This window comes from Neoarius graeffei, chromosome 7 (assembly GCF_027579695.1).
Source record: "Neoarius graeffei isolate fNeoGra1 chromosome 7, fNeoGra1.pri, whole genome shotgun sequence".
In the NCBI taxonomy this organism is placed as follows: Eukaryota; Metazoa; Chordata; class Actinopteri; order Siluriformes; family Ariidae; genus Neoarius; species Neoarius graeffei.
In genome coordinates, this window is record NC_083575.1 from 84,778,776 (window position 1) to 84,801,172 (window position 22,397).

The window sequence follows — 22,397 nt, forward strand, 5'->3', positions numbered from 1 at the left end:
GTGTGGAGTTTGCATGTTCTCCCCGTGTCCGCGTGGGTTTCCTCCACAGTCCAAAGACATGCAGGTTAGGTTAACTGGTGACTCTAAATTAACCGTAGGTGTGAATGTGAGTGCGAATGGTTGTCTGTGTCTATGTGTCAGCCCTGTGATGACCTGGCGACTTGTCCAGGGTGTACCCCGCCTTTCGCCCGTAGTCAGCTGGGATAGGCTCCAGCTCGCCTGCGACACTGTAGAACAGGATAAAGCGGCTAGAGATAATGAGATGAATGAGATGAGATGAGATCTTATAAGGATTTTATAAGGGAAATACGGATTTTGGAGGTTGGTTATACAGGTTTGATTGACCAAAGGTTGACATGTATGGACCCCACCTCTTGCCCATAGTCAGCTGGGATAGGCTCCAGCTTGCCTGCGACCCTGTAGAACAGGATAAAGCGGCTAGAGAGAATGAGATGAGAGATGAGATATTTTTATAATCTAGATAGACAGACAGACAGACAGCTCGCTGTCTTTCTCTCCTGTCTGCTCGGCTCTAACTTCCTCTCGCGCAGTGATACCTGGTGTTTGCGCGGAGGAGTGAAGCGGCTCGCGACACCCTGACGCCAGGCGAAAGCAGATCCGGTCGGCTCGGGTGAACGGCGTCGTGCTGAGGGAGGAGGCGCAGCGGAGGTACAGTACTCAACTTTATACTTTGTTTCAAAAAATAACATCACAACTACTGACTTTTTGATCTCAAATGCGCCGCTAGGAGCCCGAGGAGGAGCTCTTTTACAGGTTTAGATGTTAAAGTGTGTTATAAAGTGTGTGAGGAGCAGTTTGTAGGCGCGTGCTGAGTGAGTGGTGAGGAGAAGTTGGAGGTAGTAAAGTGATGAAACTCTGGAGAGGAGAAGACACTGAGGAGGAGGAGGAGGAGGAGGATGGAGGTGCACTGGGTTTTAGATCCTGGCCTGGAAATGGAGATCATTTTTCTGCACTGGATTTCATGCACAAACCCATTTTTCCATTCTTCTCTGCAATGCATGGATTCTTGATTGTGCATTATTATTATTATTATTATTATTATTATTATTATTATTATTATGCATGACCCTAAATGCTGATTGTATTTTATTTTGCTCAATACATATATCATACATCATGAAAACTTTTATTTTATCCTTTCTGGCTCTACTCACTGTGTTGTTATAACCCATACTGTATTTCTTGTGTGTGTGTGTGTGTGGTCCATTATGGTTATTATACACTTGTCAGGGATTAAGGCATCGTTGCAGCGTGGATGCAGGAGCTGATAGACTGAAGCTCGTGTTCCTGACATCATTGAAGATGACATATCAGATTACTCAGAGGACAGGAATTCGTCCTTGTCCGTGATTTAGTTTGGTGCTGAACTGCTTCGGTTCTCCGTATCGTTATACGTTTGGATCGAAGAGTCCGCTTGGACCGTTCTTCATAACTCCAGAACTGTCTCTTAAGTGATACGTAATCATTTTACACAAAGAGGTTTCCTTAAATGACAGTTTTGTGGTCTGTGTGTGTACATGTGGGAGTGTTTCAGGGCATCACGTTGCTGCTCATAAACCTGCGTCGAAAACAAAATTATTTTAAACAAATAACACTGGTAATAAACATCAAGAAGTCGAAGCGTTGCTGATCTAACTTACGGATAAACGTCGACGCGACGTTTAAGACTCGTGCGCCGCGATCACACGATTGCAAAGTCCTCGTTACGTTATTCATCTCTCGTAAATGGAAGGGAGAGAAAATAATTCGGCGTATCTGCGAAGAAATTTTTCAGTGAACGAAAGCGTTTTAGTTTAGAATCATGACGCTAGTTCGGTTTAAATAGCGTCTCGAGTCTTGGACATTTGAAAATAAATAAATAAATAAATAAATACAAGTGAGAGTTGCAAGGTTTCTTACTGTCATTTTGTGATATATTGAGTTACAGTACACTTTTCTGAGAGCATCACGGAGATCGGCAGTGCTTTTATCTTTTAAGACGTTAGCTACTAATAGCTACCGAGAGCGCGCGCGCGAGACGTCATATAATGCTGATAAAATCCGATGATGTGTTAACGCTGCGATGCGTTTTTCTAAATATGGTCTATGGATTGTTTGTTTTTGTATTTTCGCCTCTGTTCCTCGTCATTTATTTCATAAACAAAAATCCGAATGAATAAAACATGACCGAGGTTATGATATCTCGTATCGTTCCAACTCTCAGTGATGTTAAAGCAGGGGTTTTTTTTGTGTGTGTGTATGTAAATATACAGTGCCAGTCAAAAGTTTGGACACACCTTGAATATAATTCAGTGGGTTATTTTGTTTGTTTTTAATAATTAAGTCACTTCATGTCTTAAAGGTAAGATAAGATATAAACTTTTATTCATCCCTCAGTGGGGAAATTTATATGTTTCAGCAGCTCACAGATAGAAAAGAGTCAGGAATAGACAGTAACAAAAAAAGAGTGCAGTAAAGGTATAGGAATGAATAAAGTGTGTGTATAAAAACGTCAAAACAGGCTATGTACGTAATATACACAACAAAAAAAAGTAACGATGGATGTCGTTTCTCTTTACTTAGTTGAGTGCTTCTTGACATAATATATATGGATTACTACAGTTGTGGTGTGGAATTGGGCTGTTTACTGTATTTTTATTATTTATGACAGTATTTACTGTTTGAGTTCAAACGCATTAAAGCTAGACTTCGTTTCAGATTTTTTAAGTGTAGGTCATAAAAAGAATTTTCCCCGACATGCAATTATTTTTCTTTAGTGGACCGAAAGCTACTGAATTCGAATCACAGACTTCCAATTTTATTCGTTTTTTTAAAACCGAACTATTAATGAATTTAAAGCCACATGGCCCTAAATTTCCCGCTATTATTTCCTGCTTCACCATGACCCAATACAAGATACTATGTCATGCATGACATCACGTGGTGGGCTTTCCCCGTTCAAAGGCATTGTGGGATACAAATTTGAAACAGGAGAGAAAAATGGAGGACGTGAGTGTGCGAATGAAATGTGAAAGACCGACTAGAGTAACGGAAAGAAAGCGAGAAGAACAGACGTTATGTTATATACGAAGGAAAGTAAACGCAGGACCAAAGTAATAAATACCGGCGCTCAGCGAGCACCTCGGTGTGATCAGCTGTTCGTTTAGCGACAGAATGATGGAACGGTCAGTGCACGCTCAAAGGTAAACCTGCACATGTGCACATACATGGACTTCCTCTGTCTGCTTGACTGCGCGAAGCGAGCGATTTCATGCGTATTATTTGCTTTAATCCCCTCAAATTAAATAACTTCCCAGCCACAGAATGGCCTGAGATTTTGTCAGATATTACAGAAATAAATATATATCACAATGAGCAAATTTCACTGATTTTATGAAATCAAAAGGCCGTCTAGCTTTAAGAAGGCAAGAAACTCGTCCACTAATTACCTTTTGACAAGGCACGGCTGTTAATTGAAAAGCATTCTAGGTGACGACCTCATGAATCTGGTTAAGATAACGCCAATTGTATGTAATGCGTCATCAAGGTGAACGCTGGATACTTTGAAGAATAACACTTTATTGTTTACCACATAATTCCATACACGTTCCAGATGTTATTTCATAGTTTTGATGTCTTCAGTTGTAGAAAATACAGAAACGCCTATGAATGAGTGATGGGGGTGTACAAACTTTTGACTGGTTCTCTAGTTTCGGTCAGTATTTTGGTGTAAACATTATGTAACATTTATGGCATCTAAATAACGTTTTTAATAAACTTAACTCATTTTTATCCCCCCCAACAAATACAGAAAAGGAAAAAAAGTAAAAGTGTTTGGTATCGTGATCCATATCGTGACAAAAAGATCATCTTTTATATTGCGATATGAGATTTCTGCTGGATTGTACGACACTCCAACTTATAACAGCATTGTTTTAGTATCACTTTTTTTTTTGCCTTTTTTTTCTTGTAAACCATAACTTTCGCGAGCAACAAAATAACAAAATATATGTATATGTGTGTGTGTGTATATATATGTATGTATGTATATGTGTGTGTGTGTGTGTGTGTGTGTGTGTGTTATTTACCAGCTTAAGGTAGGTCCGTATGGTGAAATACCGTGACCGAGGTCTTGAAAGTACTGAGCGAGGCCCTCTGGGCCGAGGTCAGTATTCAAGGCCGAGGTCACGGTATTTCACCATACGGACCGACCTTAAGCTGGTAAATAATATATTTATTTTTTTCTTTACCAAATTCTAACAGAAAACGAGAGCGCCCGAAAGGGAAAGCCGAGCCGCCATTTTGAATCCTCATTCACGGCTGTAATGCAAATTGCTTTCTCCTCGGTATACAAGTGCACTTCCATGGCAGGAAAAAAACTACATTTTGCCACCTATGTAGTTCCCTATTTATACAAATAGGAGTCATGCAGGATTCAGCCATGTTTTTGCTCGGCATTAGCAACAGTTAGAGGTTTTTAGCTTTCTCCTGAAATGTTTTCTTTTATTTCTTCTTCCTCAGGGTAGTAAAACTCGCTTTCGCTGTGAACGCTGTCGTTATCGCTATCCATGCTGTAAAATTAATGCTATTCTCCTGAGAAATGCAGGCATAAGATTTTTGATGATCTTAGAAATAAATCTTATTAAAAAAAAAAGATAAATGTTGACAAAAAATTCTACTATGTTTGTTGTTGTTGTGAACGAGCGAGTCGCCAGAGGTCCGTAACTGGGGTCTGTATCGTAGGATACAGACCCGCTCGCCAGCCAATCAGAGCGCAGGATTTGATGGAAACCAGACCGCGAAAAAAATAATGTGTGTTATTAAAGAAAAGTTCAATTATTATTATTATTATTATTATTAAATGTAAATGTTGTATTTAAATTTTAAAAAGTGCTTTACATGTAAAAACATTAAAATACATCTGAACAATATGTAAATAATATAAAATCCAAACTGTCATTTTTAAAACATTTAATTTTTGTCGCATTTTTCGTTTCCAAAATTTACATCCCGAAAGTTTTTTCATCATTTTTGTTGGTGTTTTTTAAACCCTCAGTGAGGTCAAAGCAGATATTTTTTCTTATTTGATTTTTTTTTTCTATATATAATGTCTGCCGATATTTTGGTGCAAAGTTTTCCACAATTTCGGTAAAATACCCAAGAAAAACGAATCGGCCGATTTAAACAAATACTTTATTAATCTCGTAAATTCTCACTAAATGTATTCACTAATATGTTTAAAATCTGTATTTGTCTCTAAAGCTGCTTCGCGACGATGTTTTATATTAAAAGCGCGATATAAATAAATGGATCTGAAATGGATTGAATCTGTGTTTAAAGGCTGCTGTAGACCTCGAGAGCGTCTCTAATGTGCTCTGTAACGTCACGTCAGATTTACAGGGTGACGTAAGACACAGATGTCACGTCACGATTCCTGAACACGTTTCTACAGGATACAGGGTGGGTATGGGTTCTGACCGATCGCTTTGGGAACAGTTTCCCCGCAGGTATAGCAGTGTTTTTTGTTGTTTTTTTTTCTGAAAGAAAAAAAAAGTTTGGTTAAAATATTTCTTTATGAAAAACACTGAAAGGATTAAAATTTAAAATCTTTAAAAAATAAAAAATTTTGGACAAAATATTAATGTCACACCGACTGCTTACAGTGTGTAATAGTTTTATTAACAATTCTACAATAATATCGCAATATCAGTGTAATATCAGTCATTAATATCACAGTATCAGTGTAATATCAGTCATTAATATCGCAGTATCAGTGTAATATCAGTCATTAATATCGCAGTATCAGTGTAATATCAGTCATAGTGAGGATCATGGGGTGATGTTTTAGCCGAATCACTTCCCTGTCGTCCAAAATCCACTTCAGGGTGGTGGGGCGGGTTTTTTTTTTTTTTGCATCTCCTTGGGAAGACCCTTGGTGTCTCTCCCCTACTTCACTCCTTTTCTCTCTCTCTCCCCCTCCCCTTTTTTGCTCTCTCCCCTCTCTTTTTCTCTCTCTCCCTTTTTCTCTCCCCCTCTCTCTAGCTCTCTCTCCCTCCCTCGCTTTCCCTCTCTTTCCCTCTCTGTTTTTCTCTCCCCTCTCTTTTTTCTCTCTTTTCCTCCCCCTCTTGCTTTCTCTTTCTTTCCCCTTCTCTTTTTCTCTCTCCTCTCCCCCTCTCTCTTTCCCTCTCTCTCTCCCTTGCGTTCTCTCTTGTTCTCTCTTTCTCTCCCCTCTCTCTCTCTGTTTCTCTCTCCCCTTCTCTCTTTCCCTCTCTTTCTCTTGTTCTCTCTTTCTCTCCCCTCTCTCTCTCTCTCTCTCTGTTTCTCTCTCTCCTCTCCCTCTTCCCCTCATTCTCTTTCCCTCTTTTTCTCTCTCCCTTGTGTTCTCTTTCCCTCTCTTTCTTTCTCTTTCTCTCTCTCTCCTCCCTTTTTTCCTCTCTCTCTCTTTCTCCCCCTTTTGCTTTCTCTGTCTTTCCCCCCTCTCTCTTTTTCTCTCTCCCCTCTCTCCCCTCTCTCTCTCTGTTTCTCTCTCCCCTCTCTCTCTGTTTCTCTCTCCCTTCTCTCTTTTCTCTCTCTTTTTCTCTCTCTCTAACTGCATACCACAGGTGAAGTGTGTTAATTTACCGTCCCAAACATTTGCCCTCCATGTGTGCACAGGCGTAAGGTGTATTTGGCCCGTCAGGCGTGTCCTGGCTCAGAGCTCCTCGAGCCACTGTGAAGTTGATGTATAGGTCAACGCCGATTCCTCCATCTATATACAGTTTGTCCGTCTCCACTCTACTTCCCCTCCACCCTGCTGTTTTTTTTTTTTTCTTCGTACATCTCAGTCCAGGCCTAATGGAGGCCCCGTGTTCCATGGTTTGATAAATAATGTACGTTCTTCATAACGCCGAGTCCCCGGAGAGAACCGAGAGAGCATCATTACTGCCTCCTAAATTGATTAACGGCACTGAAGCGGCGCACAATGATACATGGAGATGATGCAGGGGGTCAGGCTCAGCCGAGGTGTGTGATGGGTGCCACATCAGCCTGGGTTTCAGTGGACTGCTAATATTTACATGCACTCAAGCTCTGAGAGTTTTGATCACGATTATGGGGATTTTATAGCATCCGGGAACGCCATTTCAGTTCATCTGGGTCATTCTTCAACTGGAGGCTTGCTCAGTGTCGCTCAGATACATCATTCTGTCTCAATAGTCCTGTCAGGGTTCACTCTTTATGCATATAAATTCTTCTGCTTTAAATTCATACGATAAAACCACCGCATTAGTGCATCTTAAATGGATTACGAGCATTAAAAGATCCCAATAATGTCGAAGGATCGTTCTCTGGTGCATAATGTTAACGTTATTGATAACAGGAGAATCGTTTATACAGGCAGGGACAAGTCGGGGATTAGTGTGATGAATCTCCGGAAGGAATTTGATTTAACTCGTACGTATTTGTGTCGAAAAATTCGCGATAGTACGAGTATAAGCGCTCTGTACAAACAAGTCATCAGTAAAATACATGCAACGATTAAAACAAACAAGGAGCTACAAGATAAATGCTTTTATAGCATGCGTTTATTTTATGCTACTGAAAATATAATGAGGATAAATACTTAAACGGTACAGTGAGCAAGGAAACCTGGGATCAGATCATTAGTCTTACCGAAAGGGAGTGAGCTAAAAATAATAATGATGTGTAGTTCAGCGCGGTCTGAATATCAGATAAATCCTCAATACATTACTGTGATCAGGAGCAAAGCAGCATTTAGAGAATAACATGGAAACATCGCTGGAAATATTTGTTACAAGTCAAAAAATTTCAACCTAGATGACTGTTTTTTTTTTTTTAACCTGGGTTAACATTTTTAAACTAGCTCTTAATTTCCATCCGAGGTAAAATTTTGGATTATTTAACATTTTTACAGCTAGACCGCCTTTCAGATTTTTCAAGTGTAGGCCATAAAAAGAATTTTCCCCGACACCCAGTTATTTTTCTTTAGTGGACCGAAAGCTACTGAATCCGAATCACGGACTTGCAATTTTTAAAAACGGAACAGTTAATGAATTTAAAGCCCCATGGCCCTAAATTCTCTGCTATTTTTTCCTGCTTCACCATGACGCAATATAAGATACTATGTCATGCATGACGTCCTGGGCTTTCCCCGTTCAAAGGCATTGTGGGATACAAATTTGAAACAGGAGAGAAAAATGGAGGGCATGAGTGTGCGAATGAAACGTGAAAGACCAACTACAGTAACGGAAAGAAAGCGAGAAGAGAAGACGTTATGTTATATACGAAGGAAAGGAAACGCAGGACCAAACTAATAAATATCGGCGGTCAGCGAGCACCTCGGTGTGATCAGCTGTTCGTTTAGCGACACAATGATGGGACTGTCGGTGCATGGTAAACCTGCGTATGCGCACACACACCCACGGACTTCCTCTGTCTGCTTGACTGCACGAAGCGAGTGATTTCATGCATATTATTTGCTTTAGTCCCCTCAAATTAAATAACTTACCAGCCACAGAATGGTCTGAGATTTTGTCATATCTTACAGAAATAAGGGCGGCACGGTGGTGTAGTGGTTAGCGCTGTCGCTTCACAGCAAGAAGGCCCGGGTTCGAGCCCTGAGGGCCTTTCTGTGTGGAGTTTGCATGTTCTCCCCGTGTCCGTGTGGGTTTCCTCCGGGTGCTCCGGTTTCCCCCACAGTCCAAAGACATGCAGGTTAGGTTAACTGGTGACTCTAAATTGGCCGTAGGTGTGAATGTGAGTGTGAATGGTTGTCTGTGTCTATCAGTACGTTTACATGCACATCCAAATCGAGCTACTGTCGGTAATCGAGCTAAGGGTCCCAGCAGGGGTGCCAGAGAAATCCAATCCTACATGCACACAAGGAAATCGAGCTATTGTGTGAGGTACATTGTGCACCCGAGCCACAGGTGGCGCTACACGCCCCATCGTGTTGGTACACTTCCGGTTGTCGTCATGAAGAAGAGCTATTCAAGAGTGTAAACAAAGTTATCAGTTCCGTGTTCTCCATTGCGCGTTTTTCTCCCGTCCATGAATTTTAATATATTCAACTCCTTAAGCTGAATGAGCATGAATTCTGTCTCCTCATTGCTCCAGAAGTGCACGTTTCTGCTCGCCATTTTCTCTTTTTCGTTTGTTCCTCCTGACCTCTTCTGCTGCTCGCTACGGCTGTTGTCATGCTGACCGAGGCTGTCGTGTTTCCCGCTTGTGGTCTCGTCACTCCCGGAAGGGGCAGCGCTGAAGTAAGTAGCTCGACTACGTAGCTCGATAGGGTTTACATGCACTAAGTAGCTCGGCTACAATCGCATAATCTAGGTCACGTAGCTCGATTACGAGAAATCAAGTTCGGTTCAATTTCAGCCAAGCTGAGGTGTTTCCATGGCATTTAGAACTTCGATTTCAGTCGAGCTACGGCAGAAATTTGATTTTCTCTATGTGCATGTAAACGCACTCTGTGTCAGTCCTGTGATGACCTGGCGACTTGTCCAGGGTGTACCCCGCCTTTCGCCCGTAGTCAGCTGGGATAGGCTCCAGCTTGCCTGCGACCCTGTAGAACAGGATAAAGCGGCTAGAGATAATGAGATGAGATGAGATTACAGAAATAAACATGTATCACAATCTAATGTGGAAATCCCGCTCTGGTCATTGGTACATGAGTCTCGCTCCTCCATGAAATCATGGCATTCCGATCGCCGTCGATGGAGAATTCATGCTCTGCGCGAGGCTTACAGCTAGTTTGATGAACCCGGAACAACATGGGAATGGTGCAGATTTCGCGTCAGTTACGAGAACTACATGCTAATTTCGGTGTTTTTAAAGAAGAAAGTCAAGACGTTGGGTTTTATGCAGGCAAGTTTATTTAATCAACATTTCGGGTTTTTTTACTTTTGATAGCATATTTTGGGCGCTTGACCTTAATTTGAGCGCCTACGAAGTTATCCGTCGCAGGTTTCATGTAATTGAAGCCTGACAATGACCAAATTTCAGAGGGAACTGAATTTCACCGATTTTATAAAATCAAAAGGCCGTCTAGCTTTCAAAGGGATTTTCCATCACTTCTTTTGTCTCTCTTTCTGGTTTCATCGTAACCAGGATTCAAACTTGGAGCCTTCTGATTCTTAACCCAACACCTTACCCAATAGACTATGATGGAAGGAATGGTATATATTTTGGATTTATTAATGAGTCCAGTCTTATTACATTATCATGTAGTATAAAATACAAAGTTTTCCCAAATCCTAACCCTAAATATACCAAGCCTCACTAATACAAGGAACAAATTATAAACTGGGTAAAAATTCTGACCTGCCCTACAATTCTGACCCGTTATATAAAAAAAAATCATATCACAGTAATTTTTATGTCTTATGTCAATGATTCACTCAAGAACAGGAAAGAGGTTTTACGTTTATTCAGACCGCAGCACTGTGCTTTCTCGATTTCTGATTGATCAGAAGGTGTTGATTTCATTTTCTGTAATGACGTCGTACAACCCTGATTCCAAAAAAGTTGGGACAAAGTACAAATTGTAAATAAAAACGGAATGCAATGATGTGGAAGTTTCAAAATTCCATATTTTATTCAGAATAGAACATAGATGACATATCAAATGTTTAAACTGAGAAAATGTATCATTTAAAGAGAAAAATTAGGTGATTTTAAATTTCATGACAACAACACATCTCAAAAAAGTTGGGACAAGGCCATGTTTCCCACTGTGAGACATCCCCTTTTCTCTTTACAACAGTCTGTAAACGTCTGGAGACTGAGGAGACAAGTTGCTCAAGTTTAGGGATAGGAATGTTAACCCATTCTTGTCTAATGTAGGATTCTAGTTGCTCAACTGTCTTAGGTCTTTTTTGTCGTATTTTCTGTTTTATGATGCGCCAAATGTTTTCTATGGGTGAAAGATCTGGACTGCAGGCTGGCCAGTTCAGTACCCGGACCCTTCTTCTACGCAGCCATGATGCTGTAATTGATGCAGTATGTGGTTTGGCATTGTCATGTTGGAAAATGCAAGGTCTTCCCTGAAAGAGACGTCGTCTGGATGGGAGCATATGTTGCTCTAGAACCTGGATATACCTTTCAGCATTGATGGTGTCTTTCCAGATGTGTAAGCTGCCCATGCCACACGCACTAATGCAACCCCATACCATCAGAGATCCAGGCTTCTGAACTGAGCGCTGATAACAACTTGGGTCGTCCTTCTCCTCTTTAGTCCGAATGACACGGCGTCCCTGATTTCCATAAAGAACTTCAAATTTTGATTCGTCTGACCACAGAACAGTTTTCCACTTTGCCACAGTCCATTTTAAATGAGCCTTGGCCCAGAGAAGACGTCTGCGCTTCATGTTTAGATACGGCTTCTTCTTTGAACTATAGAGTTTTAGCTGGCAACGGCGGATGGCACAGTGAATTGTGTTCACAGATAATGTTCTCTGGAAATATTCCTGAGCCCATTTTGTGATTTCCAATACAGAAGCATGCCTGTATGTGATGCAGTGCCGTCTAAGGGCCCGAAGATCACGGGCACCCAGTATGGTTTTCTGGCCTTGACTCTTACGCACAGAGATTCTTCCAGATTCTCTGAATCTTTTGATGATATTATGCACTGTAGATGATGATATGTTCAAACTCTTTGCAATTTTACACTGTCGAACTCCTTTCTGATATTGCTCCACTATTTGTCGGTGCAGAATTAGGGGGATTGGTGATCCTCTTCCCATCTTTACTTCTGAGAGCCGCTGCCACTCCAAGATGCTCTTTTTATACCCAGTCATGTTAATGACCTATTGCCAATTGACCTAATGAGCTGCAATTTGGTCCTCCAGCTGTTCCTTTTTTGTACCTTTAACTTTTCCAGCCTCTTATTGCCCCTGTCCCAACTTTTTTGAGATGTGTTGCTGTCATGAAATTTCAAATGAGCCAATATTTGGCATGAAATTTCAAAATGTCTCACTTTCGACATTTGATATGTTGTCTATGTTCTATTGTGAATACAATATCAGTTTTTGAGATTTGTAAGTTATTGCATTCCGTTTTTATTTACAATTTGTACTTTGTCCCAACTTTTTTGGAATCGGGGTTGTACGTCGGACTCGCCACACAAACACGCATAACAATAAACTTTTGGTTATTTAACAGTGAAAACCGTGTAAACACTGATATGGTGGTGTTTTCTGTGAGGAGACGTTTTTATGTCACGTTCATGGAAGGAGTCTTCAGTGTCGTCGCTTTGCCAGTAACGCTATATCCGTTATACTGTTTCAAAGTTATTCCATGAAATCGAGTCGTACATGAGCTGATACGCGCCTTGTCGGCTATAAGCCATGTACCAGGGGTCGAAATTAAGCATGTACCGACGGACATGGGCAAGTCATTCTCATACTCGGGCAACAATAAAATTATCACTAGTTGTGCGTCGGACAACTGTGTTTGAATGTCTATTTTACCAAGAAAAATTAAGTTGTTGTGATTCCTAACAGAAACAGAACGAAAACTTTATTTTTCCCGTCTTCTCTTTCATTTGTCCTTGACTTTGGTGCGTTGCGGTAGTTGACGCTTCGATTCGCGAGATGGCGCTACATGATATGATTATTCACACGAGGCGCCACTGTCACGTAGGCTAGAACGAACGAAGCGTCTTTTTGGACTGATTTTTAATTCTGATTTGATCAGTTACACTTGACCATGATGACATGATGTTTTCTGACTGTTTAACATGTTTAATAGAAGATACTAGTAGTTACAAGGACGCGTTATCCTAATGGGCTTCATGGGCAGCTGCCCAGGGCCTCGGCCACTAGGGGGCCTCGGAGGTAGCGAGATCGGAAAATATGAAACGATATTTTCAGAAGTTTTGATCATATTGATAACATTTTTGATGCATTTCGCCACCTGTAAGGAAGCCCACCTCGTCCCGTTGCATAAATCACCCGTCATTGTCAATATGATCACTGTCCACCATGTCTTCACACGCTACGCCAGCTTGAGTTCAATGATTTAATTAATGACTTCGCTTTCCAGAAAAGTAGGAAAGCGCCCTTGTAAGTTGACCCATGGCTGTCAAACTGAATGCGCAAAGCTGTGTGCCACTGCTGTTTGGGACATTACGTGTGTGAAAGGATGAAATGTTTCACATAGCCTAACATTTTGAGATTTATTTCTGAGAAGCAAGATATTTTTCTTTCTTTGTTATCGCTTTTTGTTTTCACAAGTTAAGTCGCCTGGATTCCAAAATGAAAACGAACGGTTATATACCAAATGAATGTTCTTGTTCTGAATACTAAAGAAACTGTTGTAGGCCGAGGTTATGTTCTTGACATGTTGTTCATTGATTCACTCATTCAAAGGCTTCTTGAGGCTAAACTTTAGTTAACCAGACTTGTTAACCGTGATGTCTGATGGAGTTTTTCACCATGCAGTTGCCTATTTCACCATTGCTTTTTCTCGATTAAATAGGTGTTGATGGATATAAAGTTTTATCGTTCAATAGTATTTCTAATTGTGCCACTGTCATTATTTAAGTTTCTGTGTCTAGTTAAGGCCAATTTATGCTGACAACCCAGTCCTCGCAGACGGCGTCGCAGATAGCGTCTGCGTAGCCCCCCCTTCGCAGACGCTCTGCGCGCACCTCCCAAAAATTGTGACCACCGCAAAAGCCTCGCAGACAGCGTCGCAGACCAGAGGGCTCTGATTGGTCCACTCTACATCCGCTGTACATGCACTTCCGCTTCCCTACTTTCCCGGTTTGGTTTGTTTTCACGACCGCCATTTTTAAAAACACGAGCGAAGATGGAGCAGCACGAAGAGCGGTTGATCGAGGAAGTGAGGAAGTACGTACATCTATACGACTCCAGTTCTAGTTATTATAAGTAACCGGAGGATAAACATTCCACTAACCACATCCACCAACTACTCCTAGCGATTTCGCGCCCCCTTGCGTTGTGGCGGTGAATAACATCGCGCACGCCTATTACTCCCCGCTCAATGATAAATTACAACTGTCTGCGAAAAGCTATCTGCGAAAGCCTTGTCGCAAGAGCACGCAGAGGCCCTTAGACAGGCACGTCTGAGGGGGTGAAATTGCTGAGCACAGTTGACAACAGGCGGGGGTGGGGCCTCGGGGGGTGTCTGCCCAGGGCCTCGGCAAGGGTTAATGCGGCCCTGAGTAGTTATACCTAGTTGTTTTACTGTTCATCATGATGAAATAAACACCAAACACATATGAGTGTTATAACTTTATTTCTATCAATCAGTAATCAAACAATGGCAAAACAAGTTGAAATATTTTATTGCATCCTCTATAATATACATCCAGATTGCTTTTTATGCAAATTACTTACCCAGTCAACCTGCAGAAAAGTAGAGCAACTGATGCACGCATGCGGGCAAGTAAATTTTTGGGGTTGGTTGCCCTGAGGGCAAGTACATTCAAAAGTTAATTTCGACCCCTGCGTGTACGGTGAGATTGAGTGGAGTAACTGTTTTATTCTAGTCACATTCACTGGATTTTGAGAAATGGAGCATTTTTATTTTTTTGCAAATTCAATCAATAAAAACTTTATACAAAACATCCGACAAAATCATTTCTGCTTAGAGTGTAAACAAACCGGTGAAATGACAGTCACAGTTTGTGAAAAATGTGATAATTCTTGAAAAAAAAACCCAACCGTTTTTACCGTCAAATACTTTTATTCCATATTTTGTTGCCTTTTTTTTATTTTTGGGGGTTTTGTTTTCAAGTAAAGTTTTTATTTCGTCCACGGTTGGTTCAGCAACACGCGCCACCATTTTGTTTTTCTCTACTCACGGTATACACTACCGTTCAAAAGTTTGGGGTCACCCAGACAATTTTGTGTTTTCCATGAAAAGTCACACTTTTATTTACCACCATAAGTTGTAAAATGAATAGAAAATATAGTCAAGACATTTTTCTGGCCATTTTGAGCATTTAATCGACCCCACAAATGTGATGCTCCAGAAACTCAGGCCCTGTCCACACGGCAACGGATTCAGGTGAATCCGATAAAATTGTTTATCATTTCGGCCTGGCGTCCACATGGCACCGGCGTTTTGGGTGCCCCAAAACGAAATCTTTTGAGAACGGGTTCCAGAGTGGAAAGATCTGGCAATGGCGCCGTTGCGAAGTCGTCTGGTTGAGTAGAACGGATTTGTTTATGATGACGTCACAACCACATGACTGTCAGTGCTTCACGCCGGGTAGAAGTGTAACGAACTCGATGCGAGTTGTCAACAAATCCTATAACTTGGTTCATGAAACGCGCTTACAAAATATTTTCACTGTGAATATTTATTGTGTAATGGTGCAAAGTGAGAGAGAGAGAGAGAGAGAGAGAATAGCTCTTAGGGCAGAGTCAATCCCACCAGCAAAAATAGGGAAAAAAAGGAGCGTTCTCACCTCTTCAGATGTTGGTTTAAGTCCTACAATACATTCCTCAAAAAGGGTGTAGAAGAACAAATTAATCCATCAACGTGTAGCATTCAATTTATTCCGGACCATTAAAGATGCCGCCTTCCACGTAGAATCATACGTCATCCTCGCCGCCATATTGGATAGGTCAAAGCGGAGAATAAAGATGCCTCATTCATGTGCTGCGTTTAACTGTACCAACAGGTTTGCCGTCCAAACGAGATCACATGGGATTACCTTTCACAGGTGAGACTGGAAAAATACTTTTCATTGTATTTGGTCATTATAATGTAATTTTACGAACAGATTTTTCTGACTTTGTGGCTAATATGAAGTCTCGCACATAATAGTTTATGCGCATACGTCCTTACTACTTCTATTGTCCTGGTGTCTCCGATGGGACCGTCTTACAGCGCCCCTAGAGGTGTGGCATGTGTATTGCATCGTTTTCAGCAAGCGTTGCGTTGCCATATGTACCTGATATTTTACTGATCCGTTGCCCATGCGGACGCGATATTTTTTTTAATAACATCTCGTTACCGTTGTCGTGTGGATGTAGCCTCAATCTGCTCAAAGGAAGGTCAGTTTTATAGCTTCTCTAAAGAGCTAAACTGTTTTCAGCTGTGCTAACATGATTGTACAAGGGTTTTCTAATTAGCCTTCTGAGGCAATGAGCAAACACATTGTACCATTAGAACACTGGAGTGAGAGTTGCTGGAAATGGGCCTCTATACACCTATGGAGATATTGCACCAAAAACCAGACATTTACTACATTAGCAATGTATAGAGTGGATTTCTGATTAGTTTAAAGTGATCTTCATTGAAAAGAACAGTGCTTTTCTTTCAAAAATAAGGACATTTCAAAGTGACCCCAAACTTTTGAACGGTAGTGTATGAGCTGATAGCTGAGTAGTAGAGTAGCCAATCAGAGCGTACGATTGCTCATATCCAGTGAATGTGGATAGAATAAAATCTGTTATATCCATTAGACCATGCTTGTGTGGCTAGTCTCCAAATTTGATAAGCATTTTAACAAGATCTATCGTACTCTACAAAAGTCTTAGGCACATGGAAAAAAGTGCTGGAGAGCAAAAATGGCTTAAAAATAATGAAATTAAATGTTTCAGCATTAAAATAATGCTATAAACAGTCATCAGTAAGCCATAATAAATGAAACAAAGTCAGTATTTGGTGTGAGATGACCCTTTGCTTTAGTCTCGGGTCCAGTGAGTGCAGTTTTATGCGGAAATGAGCTGTAGGTTTTACTGAGCATCTTCCAGAACCAGCCGCGGTTCTTCTGGACACTTTGACCGTCAAACTCGCGTCTTCATTTTGCACCAAAACCCAGCAGCCTTCATTATGTTTTCTTTTTTAATCTGAGAAGTGCTCTCTTATGTAACACGCTGCTCAGACACAACCATTTTTTCTTTTTTTAATTTTGTGCTGGAAAATGAACATTTGGACTCTAAAATGTTTTTTGTACTGACTCGAAGTCATAAAATAGAAATCTATAACAAAGTTTGGATGGAAAAAATAACATGGTGCCTCAGACTTTTGCGCCGTACTGTATATGACTGTCGACATGATTTCTGCATGATTAGCAGTGTGAAGTGCTGAAATGGAAAAGATCCGTCACTATGGTCTTTATCACGTTAGTAAAACTGAGCTGGTGTGTTCGTCAGAGAACTTGGGCACGAGTTCCCGGCTGGAATTCCAACTTAAACGAGCGTTCCATTGCACTTTTCCGTGTCAGAGGTCAGGTTTCCGAGTTGTGAGTACAATGGGCTGGAGCATTAAGGCAGTCATTTTTCCAGGACAGGAAAGTCTTCAGGACAGAGGAGTGTCTCTGTAGCATTACAAGGTGCTCTGTTTTATCTTAGCTTTAAAGGAGAACTGAAGGCAATTTTTTTTCTGTATTATCAAAATTCTATTTCTCATTTTATTAAATATCGGAATGCATTTTTGATCGCTATTTTGTCGCTGCTATAGCAAGTTATGAGTGTTTGAAATATGCTCTGTAATATATCAGTCCATATGTCAAAGCAACGGCCGTAAACGAGATTCGTTGAGACCTGTGCGAAACATCGTAGGACGGAAGTATAGCGGAAATCAAAGCGACCGACATCTGCCAACGTTGTCGAAAGACGCGCGCGCCCTCTTTCGAATGCTGATGTGATCAAGCCGGGAGTTTTGTTTGTTTTGATAGCAATCAGGAAAGTTTGAAAAAAAAAAAAGTAGGCAGTAATCGTCATTTAAATGTGTTTTTGTGCAATACTTCGTTTGGAAAACAGTTTTCAATGGTGGCACTGACACCTGGCTGACACTTCTTCACGTTTCGAAGTCTCGCACAAGTCTTGTGAAGATCGCGCGGATAAGCGACGCCTGCCGTGGACCAAACAAACTAAATTCAACACGGCTAAAAACCGAATTGGCCGATAAGTATAATATTTAATTGCAATTAGTTGCCAATACGAGTCACTATAAGGTTACTAAAACCGAAAACGTAATTGAATAAACACGTTAATTAAGAAATAAAGCAAGTTTAAAAATGACTTCAATTCTCCTTTAAGGGTGGACTCGCACTCACACTCAAATTTGTATCACGGTTTATCTTGTTGCACGATATATCGTTACATGCTTCTTAATAACACGTGTGGTTCGAACCTTATTGATGAATGTAAATTCCTCTTGCGATGTCAGCGGCTGCCTCTGTTAAAAATCTTCTTATGCATGCAGTGTGATTTACTGAAAATCTGGGGAGCAGGGACGGTCGTACTGGGGCACGGTGCCCAGAGCGAGTACACCCTGAGAGAGAGGAAAAAGAGAGACATGACTGTTTATAGCTGCTGTAACATAGATATAGTTAGGTCCATAAATATTTGGACAGATGCCGTTGAAGTTCAGACTTTCAGCTTTAATTCAGTGGGTTGAACAAAATGATTGCATACAAATGTGAGGAACTAAAGCATTTTTTTAAACACAATCCCTTCATTTCAGGGGCTCAAAAGTAATTGGACAAATTAAATAATTGTAAATAAAATGTTCATTTCTAATACTTGGTTGAAAACCCTTTGTTGGCAATGACTGCCTGAAGTCTTGAACTCATGGACGTCACCAGACGCTGTGTTTCCTCCTTTTTAATGCTCTGCCAGGCCTTTACTGCAGCAGTTTTCAGTTGCTGTTTGTTTGTGGGCCTTTCTGTCTGAAGTTTAGTCTTTAACAAGTGAAATGCATGCTCAATTGGGTTGAGATCAGGTGACTGACTTGGCCATTCAAGAATATTCCACTTCTTTGCTTTAATAAACTCCTGGGTTGCTTTGGCTTTATGTTTTGGGTCATTGTCCATCTGTATTACGAAACGCCGACCAATCAGTTTGGCTGCATTTGGCTGGATTTGAGCACACAGTATGTCTCTGAATACCTCAGAATTCATCCGGCTGCTTCTGTCCTGTGTCACATCATCAATAAACACTAGTGACCCAGTGCCACTGGCAGCCATGCATGCCCAAGCCATCACACTGCCTCCGCCGTGTTTTACAGATGATGTGGTATGCTTTGGATCATGAGCTGTACCACGCCTTCGCCATACTTTTTTCTTTCCATCATTCTGGTAGAGGTTGATCTTGGTTTCATCTGTCCAAAGAATGTTCTTGCAGAACTGTGCTGGCTTTTTTAGATGTTTTTTAGCAAAGTCCAATCTAGCCTTTTTATTCTTGAGGCTTATGAGTGGCTTGCACCGTGCAGTGAACCCTCTGTATTTACTTTCATGCAGTCTTCTCTTTATGGTAGATTTGGATATTGATACGCCTACCTCCTGGAGAGTGTTGTTCACTTGGTTGGCTGTTGTGAAGGGGCTTCTCTTCACCATGGAAATTATTCTGCGATCATCCACCACTGTTGTCTTCTGTGAGTTTCCAGGTCTTTTTGCATTGATGAGTTCACCAGTGCTTTCTTTCTTTCTCAGGATGTACCAAACTGTAGATTTTGCCACTCCTAATATTGTAGCAATTTCTCGGATGGGTTTTTTCTCTTTTCGCAGCTTAAGGATGGCTTGTTTCACCTGCATGGAGAGCTCCTTTGACCGCATGTTTTCTTCACAGCAAAATCTTGCAAATGCAAGCACCACACCTCAAATCAACTCCAGGCCTTTTATCTGCTTAATTGAGAATGACATAACGAAGGAATTGCCCACACCTGCCCATGAAATAGCCTTTGAGTCAATTGTCCAATTACTTTTGGTCCCTTTAAAAACAGGGTGGTGCATGTTAAGGAGCTGAAACTCCTAAACCCTTCATCCGATTTTAATGTGGATACCCTCAAATGAAAGCTGAAAGTCTGGACTTTATGTCCATGTCCATTATATAACTATAACTTGAATATGTTTCAGTAAACAGGTAAAAAAACAAAATTTGTGTCAGTGTCCAAATATATATGGACCTAACTGTATAAGGTATAATAGGAACTAACTCATTTTGCAGACATTCCATAATATAAGGATAAGTGGATAAAAAGTACACATTAGTGTGGTGTAAGAGGAATACGAACTCTTTACCTTACCTTGGATACCTTGGCCCTGCTTCGAGCTTGATCACTCAGGCCAAGCAGATCTCATATCTCCACCATCGATTCCCAAGATAGCAGCTATTAACACGTGCTACCGACCCACTCCATTAATTAGTTCCTATTCACTCCAAGGTGTAGGTGGAGTGTCAGGGAATGATCCGAGCCACTCATCAAGTTCTGTCTTGAACCTCATCAGGGTAGGGATCGACTTGATGTTTGCTGGCACCACATTGTAAAGACCTGGTGTGACCAATGAGAAAGAGTTGAATATTATCGTGTTAACACTGCTGGACCATGATTTTCCAAGAGGTCTGATACACGTCATTCCTCTTCTAGCAGATTCATTGAACTCAATATTGATGCACCTGGGTACAAGGTGGTTCTGGATCTTCCAGGTCAAGATGATGGCGTATCGCTTACGGCACCTTCGTAAGGAATAGAGGTTGAGAGCCTTAATTCTTTTCCAGTAGTTCGAAGACCATTGATTTTTGTTGTGAAGGATCTTTGGATGCGGTCAATCTTGATTATATCACATCGAAGGTGCGGTGACCAGAGTGGACTGCAATACTCAACGATGGGCCTTACATATGACTTGCATAAGAGCATCATAGTGTCCTTGTCCCAACACGAGAAGGTTCTCAAGCTCCAACTGGCTTTTTTGCTGGCTTCAGCTGCCTTAATATTGATATGGGCTCTCCAGCTCTCCAAGATCTTTTACATTTGGAGCTATGGACTCTCCAAGATCTTTCACACACTCTTCACCTGACCGTACCTCTCTGGATGGTAAAGTGTAAGGGAGTTTAAGAGCCTCGTTCTTGCTGTGTTGGCGGAGTTGGAACTTGGATGGATTTATCTCCATGTTATTATTGAGGGAAAACTTCACAACGGTTTCAGTACAGTGGTGCTTGAAAGTTTGTGAACCCTTTAGAATTTACTATATTTCTGCATAAATCTGACCTAAAACATCATCAGATTTTCACACAAGTCCTAAAAGTAGATAAAGAGAACCCAGTTAAACAAATGAGACAAAAATATTATACTTGGTCATTTATTTATTGAAGAAAATGATCCAATATTACATATCTATGAGTGGCAAAAGTATGTGAACCTTTGCTTTCAGTATCTGGTGTGACCCCCTTGTGCAGCAATAACTGCAAATAAACGTTTGCGGTAAGTGTTGATCAGTCCTGCACACCGGCTTGGAGGAATTTTAGCTCGTTCCTCCATACAGAACAGCTTCAACTCTGGGATGTTGGTGGGTTTCCTCACATGAACTGCTCGCTTCAGGTCCTTCCACAACATTTCGATTGGATTAAAGTCAGGACTTTGACTTGGCCATTCCAAAACATTAACTTTATTCTTCTTTAACCATTCTTTGGTAGAACGACTTGTGTGCTTAGGGTCGTTGTCTTGCTGCATGACCCACCTTCTCTTGAGATTCAGTTCATGGACAGATGTCCTGACATTTTCCTTTAGAATTAGCTGGTATAATTCAGAATTCATTGTTCCATCAATGATGGCAAGCTGTCCTGGCCCAGATGCAGCAAAATAGGCCCAAACCATGATGCTACCACCACCATGTTTCACAGATGGGATAAGGTTCTTATGCTGGAATGCAGTGTTTTCCTTTCCCCAAACATAACGCTTCTCATTTAAACCAAAAACTTCTATTTTGGTCTCATCCATCCACAAAACATTTTTCCAATAGCCTTCTGGCTTGTCCATGTGATCTTTAGCAAACTGCAGATGAGCAGCAATGTTCTTTTTGGAGAGCAGTGGCTTCCTCCTTCCAACCCTGCCATGCACACTATTGTTGTTCAGTGTTCTCCTGATGGTGGACTCATGAACATTAACATAAGCCAATGTGAGAGAGGCCTTCAGTTGCTTAGAAGTTACCCTGGGGTCTTTTGTGACCGCACCGACTATTACACGCCTTGCTCTTGGAGTGATCTTTGTTGGTCAACCACTCCTGGGAAAGTAACAATGGTCTTGAATTTCCTCCATTTGTGCACAATCTGTCTGACTGTAGATTGGTGGAGTCCAAACTCTTTAGAGATGGTTTTGTAACCTTTTCCATCCTGATGAGCATCAACAACGCCTTTTCTGAGGTCCTCAGAAATCTCCTTTGTTCGTGCCATGATACACTTCCACAAACATGTGTTGTGAAGATCAGACTTTGATAGATCCCTGTTCTTTAAATAAAACAGGGTGCCCACTCACACCTGATTGTCATCCCATTGATTGAAAACACCTGACTCTAATTTCACCTTCAAATTAACTGCTAATCCTAGAGTTTCACATACTTTTGCCACTCACAGATATGTAATATTGGATCATTTTCATCAATAAATAAATGACCAAGTATAATATTTTTGTCTCAT

The 22,397-nt window shown here is 41.1% G+C and overlaps 1 protein-coding gene across 1 annotated transcript in view; it reads left to right on the forward strand.

Moving 5' to 3' along the window:
* Positions 1-608: 608 nt before the first annotated feature.
* The window catches only part of smad1 (SMAD family member 1), a 106,690-nt gene continuing 84,901 nt past the window's right edge, over positions 609-22,397 (forward strand). The window contains exon 1 of the mRNA XM_060926537.1: positions 609-669. The gene's annotated coding sequence lies outside the window, so the exon portion shown is untranslated. The remainder of the gene's footprint in view (positions 670-22,397) is intronic.